The sequence below is a fragment of the Corvus cornix genome, chromosome 6, assembly GCF_000738735.6.
Source record: "Corvus cornix cornix isolate S_Up_H32 chromosome 6, ASM73873v5, whole genome shotgun sequence".
In the NCBI taxonomy this organism is placed as follows: Eukaryota; Metazoa; Chordata; class Aves; order Passeriformes; family Corvidae; genus Corvus; species Corvus cornix.
In genome coordinates this window covers 17,800,266-17,806,620 of record NC_046336.1, presented here as the reverse complement: position 1 = coordinate 17,806,620, position 6,355 = coordinate 17,800,266, and the positions used below count along the sequence as shown (strand labels likewise).

Below are 6,355 nucleotides of genomic sequence, written 5' to 3'. Positions count from 1 at the left end.
AAGAAAAACATGAATCCCAATCCTGCCTTGTAGTTCCAGTAGTCAGAATGTGATTCATTGCTGGCAGAGAAGACAGTTTTTTCCTCTTGCAAGCAAACTTTGTGGGCTGGAAGCAAACCTTTTCAGAGACTTCTATGCCAAGTACTCTGTTCATAAAAAGGACAACTCCTGGCTCTTCCCTTCTCCATAAAGCCACTGAGCCATGCTGCCTGATGCTCAGAGTGTGCCAGGCCCTCAGAATGGAGTGGCTTTGAAGAAAACAATTCATTCCCATATACTTTATGAAGGAAAAAATAATCAATATTAAAAAAAAAAAAAGAGAAAAAGGAAAGGTCCTGTTTAGTGTCAATGTTGCATGATTATAGGAAATTGTTAAAAATGTACGCTCAATTTTTTTTTTTTTCAGTGCAAGGATATTTCCACCAAAGCCTTCTCAAGTAGCTCCAAATGATGTAACTGCTGTGTAGCTGCATGAGGTGCCTGGACCATGAGAAGGCTTTGAAGGCAGATATGACTCCTGCATGCTGCTAAACTCCTGTCCCCTGCACATGCTTCAGGCAGAACATGAAGGCACTGCTTTTTGGCCAGAGTGGCAGTACAGGTGGGAATACAGCTGCTTTTCATCAACATCAACATCATCTTTTCACTGGCATTCCCCACCATAGCAGGGAACTGGGAGGGAGTACTGTCTGGCTGAAACCCAAGTAGAATTTTAATGTCTTAAGTGCACTCAGTTTTACTACTGCTAAGGTGTCCAACATTGCAAGTCCCAGCTCCTCTCGTCCACTTTTTGCGGAAAAAAATTTTATTTTCTTGAGGTATGGGGGGGGTCTGGGTTTTCATTTGTTTTCCAGTAAAATGAATGCTAGAAACATGACTGCTTTTTAACTTGAAGCATAGTCCTTATGTTCCAAAACAAGGCATTTTGGTATCTTTACAGAAATACATCTTGTGTCTGCTTTTCAGACTACTAAAACCCTTGAGCTGAGTGTGGGCCCTGGGGCTTCCAGGGTTATGTCAAAAAAATCTGATATATTGAGTGGCTTACAACAGATCTGTTTTTATTTCCTGGTCTTAATCACATTTCTATTCCCAAATTTTAATAAATTACAAATCAAGCTTCAAAAATCTGGAGAAGAGCTTTAAAAAATCTTGAGTTTCAGAGCAAATGTATTTTGGGAACTATAATTCAGAGCTGAAACTCCTTTTTTTTTTTTTTTTTGCCAAACTTTTCTTCGTAATGAAAACGTCTGGAAACTTATTTTATACAAGCAGAAAGGTTTTCTCTCCAAAACCTCCATGACACTCAGAGAAGGAGTTGTAACAGGTAGAAATCTATGCTTATACTGGCTATACTAAATGACCAAAATCAAAGTTATAAAGATAAGGAAATTCAAAGAGAAAAAGAAGGTCTAAGGCTACACAGTGGGCATAAAAAGCATAGCTTCTGTTTTTCCATATTAAAAACCAGTCTCTTTGCTCTCGCCTGTGATTTTATTTCATTATAAATTTTATAAAAACACCTTTCTTCCATCCCCTTAATTATTCCTTGTGCCCATATGAAGAATGTTTTAAATTCAAACATAATAAAAGTGATATTGTATTACTTTTATTATCCTAATGATCATAATACATAGACCTTAATGTATGCTTTCTAATGGAATTAAACCAGTGTCAGATTATGTATTTTATGGCAGAAATAATATTTTACATGGAATATTTTATGTAGGTCAGTTTAATACATTGAGATTAAGTTATTAGTTTCTTTTTAAAAAGGGAGGGAAATTTCTGAAAACCCACAAGAATAAAGAGAATATTTTCAATTCGTACTTTCAAAATGCTTTTAATTAAGGTTTAATATCGTTTACTGGATGCTGCTTAAATACTGTTTGCTTTCAAAGACAGTGTTAGGTGGATTCTCTTTGTTTCAGTTTTTTCCTGGGTGAAAAGAGGTGGATTAACTAACTCAAATACACATTTTTCTGTTTGATCTTATCTGCAATTTAGATCTTTCGGGGATGTACAAAAACCTTCCCATTTGGGGGGGTTAGAAATGATGCCTTAAACTCTGCAGTGCCCTCGTCCCAGTGCTGGATTTCTGACTCTCTCTATAGAGGGTTTAGACTAACACATCTTGAATAAACCCTCTGGACTTGCAGAGTATTTGCTTATGTGTGGAAGAGCCTAGCGGATGAATTTGATACCCGCACTCGAGTGACTTGTGGATCATTTTTCAAAGCGCCTCGAAGCAAGTGACGGTGCTGTTTGCCCTCTGCGGTGTGCCCGGCTCGGCCACAGCGTGCAGCTGCGGGGGAGATGTGCCCCGGCTCTGGCAGCCCCAGCAGGCGGGGGAGATACGCGGGCTGCGTCTCCACCGCCGGGGAACATCTTGGTGAGTGTGTTGTGGGCAATCTGGAGATGAGACTGCAGCCTGGATGGGTCCTGCGTTACACGTGGGGGAAGTGCAGAAAGAGGAACTGTGGAGCTGCTGTGGGAGCCTGCGGGAGGAGCCGGGCTTGCTGAGCTGTGCTGCAGCCAGGCACGCAGCGGGGAAGCTCTCACTGCCGGCTGCAAACACAGTGCTCTGCCACTGCGGTTACCCACTGCAAGGTAGAGCTGCTGAGCAAGTGATGGACCCGCAGATAAATACTCTGGGCTGGGAGCCTCTAGTGTGTGATCCCGGTGTAGCTCTGGGCAGGCTTAGCGCTCGCCAGACGTGCTGCACGCAGAGCTGAGCCAAGCAGAGAACAGATTCTGAGCCACGCCGGTGTCCCTGTGCGCTCTGCGCCACAGCGGTGCCTTGCCCAGAGGTCAGCGCAGCGAGGAAAATGGTGCAGAATGCAATTTGGGCATGAGATCAGGGAGCAGGAAGAGCTCCCTTTCCCCACCGGATTAGGTGTTGTAAGCCACTCCTAGCCATAAGCTGCAGTGATAAACAGCAACGTGTGCCTCGTTCTTCACAGTGCACAGCACTTGCCTTAGTCCCTTTGCTTGCTGCCTCCTGCTTCCACGTAACTTTCTTCTCCCTTCCTCCAACAACTCATATTTCTCCTCATTGCAGCAGACAATGGCATTGCAGCAGCCAGAAGCTCAGTGCCATTCATAATTGAGACAGCAAATAGGAAAGGAAGCAAATATCTGGGAAACCTAGAGGCAGGGTAGAAAAAAGGGATGGCTCACAGGGGATATCTGAGCAACTCCAGAGTCAAGTAAGGAATGCCCATGACAACAAAGAGGTTACAGGCAATTATCCTGCTGGAAGCCACTCCTGAAAACCAACATATAAAAATGGAAGTATTTTAGCTGGTATTTAGTGTAGCAAAACTTCCAGCCATGTGTAAATTTCTTAATATAGGTGCTGTTGGCATCCAAGCAAATGAGTCCTTTCACTGGAATTCAGAGGCAAAATCCTTCACTCTAGTAATAGATGAGCACAGGAGTAACTCTGACATGGAGACAGGAATTGTTTGAGCTCTAGTCTGTTCCACGTACGGCTCCATCCATTGCATATAGCTTGCCTGTACCTTTCCATGTGAACACCTGCAGGCATTTTCTCTATTGCAAAACGCCTTTTGTTGTTAAACGTGTCTTGCTGCTCCTGGGTCTGCATCTCTTTGCTCTAAGCAAATGCTACTGCACTAATGGGACTTGTGCCGTTTGATTGCTGAGCCATAACCAGTCAGTCACTAGGGACCTGTCACAGCTGACTTCACATCTCTAAGAATAGTTACCTATATCCCATGTGGTGGACAGTCTCCACTCCTCTGGAGTCTTGGAAGTGCCTGTAGAAAGGTGCAGAGGGCTTGAAGGGCCAACAAAAAAAGACAGTGAGAGCAACAAATTCCTGTGTGCACCCTGAGAATGGGTACCTGCAGGGTAGAGCACTGCTGTAGATCTGTGGACAGCTTTGCAGAAGGTGAGGCAGTAGTGGATATCCAGTGGATGCAAGCTGCAATAACTGTTCTGCATGTCTTGGGTGGGGCAAACTGCCCTTGTGGGATTCCCCAAATGTAGATGGTGATTTTCTGTGAATGTCTGCATGAAGCAGGGTAGTATGGGAGGAGCTCATTAGGTAAAAGCTGAGGCTTTTGCCACCAGAGGGTGGTGCCTGCCCCCTTACCAAACGTCCCGGGACGGCAGTAGCCCATGGAACTGCCGGCAGCTCCCTCATCCCCGTTAGCCCACACTGCCCAGTGTTAATATGAGCCCTGCTGAGGCTTCCTAGCCATGAGCCCCACTTCCTCCCTGCACAACGAGGAGATGAGTAAGAATGAAGGAAAAAACGGGTTGTGAGAAAGCCCTGCTTTGGGCCAGCAGGGAGCATTAGAAACAGCGTGAGTCAGGAGCACGGAAGTCCAAAAAGGGAGAGTCGCAGAGTCCAAAAGCAGCTTGCAGTCAGCCTGCACACAGGTCAGCTTTTCCCTCACACTCTGCTGAAGTACTGTTTCCTGTACAGTGCCAAACCAGGTGCTCAGCAGCTCGGCCATCTCATCTGCACAGCTGCAGGCATTTAACTTCACGGTGTCTTCTGGATTGAGCACAACCCAGCCCTTTGCACCCAGAATAGGAAATGTGAGCTAGAAAACTCAGCAAAATACCCCTCTGGTTCAAAAAATGTTTCTTCTCCAAGAAACAAAGTTTTACACAAGATATGTACAATTAAGCTGGGGAATAAGTAAGCCCACCAAGCTCAGGAAAAAAAGCTCCCAAAAAGAATGGAAAACAAATAAGTTAGATCACTTACTTAAGAGAAGAAATGCTGTTGGAACTGATATCCAGCTTGTTAGTAAGGTCATTATGAAGTTGTGACAACGGAGTGGTTTCACCCAAGTTTTCCTGAGTTTTGCTGTTCTGCAGTGTCTTAAAAAAAAAAAAAAAAAGCTGAAGCAGGTCACATGATCGTTGAGAAACTACAGTCACATCCTGAGTAGTTACATTTGCAAACAGAAGTGCCCTTTTTTGGGTTTAAGTTCAATATATAAGCAAACCTGAAAATGTTTTGTGGAGAAGGTAGACAGCCAACAGTCACAGCCTGGTTCAGCTGTTTTGCTCTCTAAGGGGCCTTTAAACACTAACAGTTATTTTTACAAATTGAAAATGTCCTACCATGGTGAATTTGTTTCTGCTGAAACCTTCTAAATCTGCGGATAAGCAAGTGGATTTTCTGTCTTAGAAGAAGAACCTTCTGAGGCATTCTCTTTCAGTATTGCCAGCTTTCTTATGAACTCAACTTGAATGATATCCTAATGTTTTGAGAAGAGCACTTATTTGAATATTTCCCTTTCATAATCAGCTTTTTCAGGAGCAGAGGAGAAGCAGCTCACTATGGCTGCTAAGCCATTGCAAGCCAGTTCCCAGACAGTAACTTCTGACTAAGAAAAATATCTCGATGTTCCTGGCCTATTTTGTGGTGTGAAGCATTGGTACAACTGACTGTGGCAGATGTCATAGAAAGTATTTGTTACTGCTTTGACCTGCAGTGAGTGTTGGTGTGCACATACACCTGTGTGTTTGTAGTTCATTTTTGCTCTTTCACTACTCCTGGTTCTCTATGGGGTCAGAGTTGGAAACACCAAAACCAAGAAAACAAAAATCTCTGCACCAGCTGGATGGAAAATGTCAGGATGCTTGTAAGAAACCTTCAGTGGTTTTGTACCTCATATGTTTCATCTACAAATGATCCCATGCTTTAAGGTTCCTGAAAACCTGTTATTGAAGGAATAGCAGAAATGTCAACTCTCTTGTTTAGTTTTCGGGTTTGGTGTTTGCTTTTTTATTGGGTGGGGTGGTTTTGTTTTATTTTGCTTTGTTGCTTCTTATTTTGTTTTTGTTGCTTCTCCTGGCCCAAATCAGCAATCTCAAGTAGTTTCTATATTTCAAAGAAGGAGCTAAGCATCTGAGTATTTGGCTGAAATTGCTAAAGCTGTTTGCTTTATTCCATTGCTACTTTTCCACGAATGCTTCAAAGAGCTTAGCTGGGTGACTGCACACAGCTGACTGCTTAAGCTTCACTGTTCTTGTTCACGGCATACCTCCAGTGAGGAAAAGCACTGACCAGAATAAGCCAGGCTTAATATAATCCTGCTTTGTCGTAGGTTTGTTCTGATTCTTGACCAAACTGGGAAATGTGGTTTCAAGCACAGTCATCATTATCAGCCTTCTCTCTATCCTTCACCATCCAGCCACTGGGCAGGATATATATGTTTAATTAATTCTGCTTTTACCTTCGACCTGTAAATAGTGGGAGTAATGTCAGATTTATACGTTATATGAATAACAAGGATTTCTCAGGAGACCCTGTCTTGGTGAAAGAGGCTAACTGTAATTTTCAGCTGTGAGTAATTGTATATAATAT

At 43.3% G+C, this 6,355-nt stretch overlaps 1 protein-coding gene across 2 annotated transcripts in view; it reads left to right on the top strand.

Annotated features, from left to right (window-relative positions):
- The first annotated feature begins 200 nt into the window (after positions 1 to 200).
- Positions 201 to 6,355, top strand: part of C6H10orf71 (chromosome 6 C10orf71 homolog) — a 52,031-nt gene continuing 45,876 nt past the window's right edge. The window contains exon 1 of one of the 2 annotated variants that reach the window (XM_010411021.4): positions 201 to 601. The gene's annotated coding sequence lies outside the window, so the exon portion shown is untranslated. Of the gene's footprint in view, positions 602 to 2,271; positions 2,393 to 6,355 lie in introns of those variants that run through there. The other variant, XM_019293948.3, reaches the window with a different exon arrangement.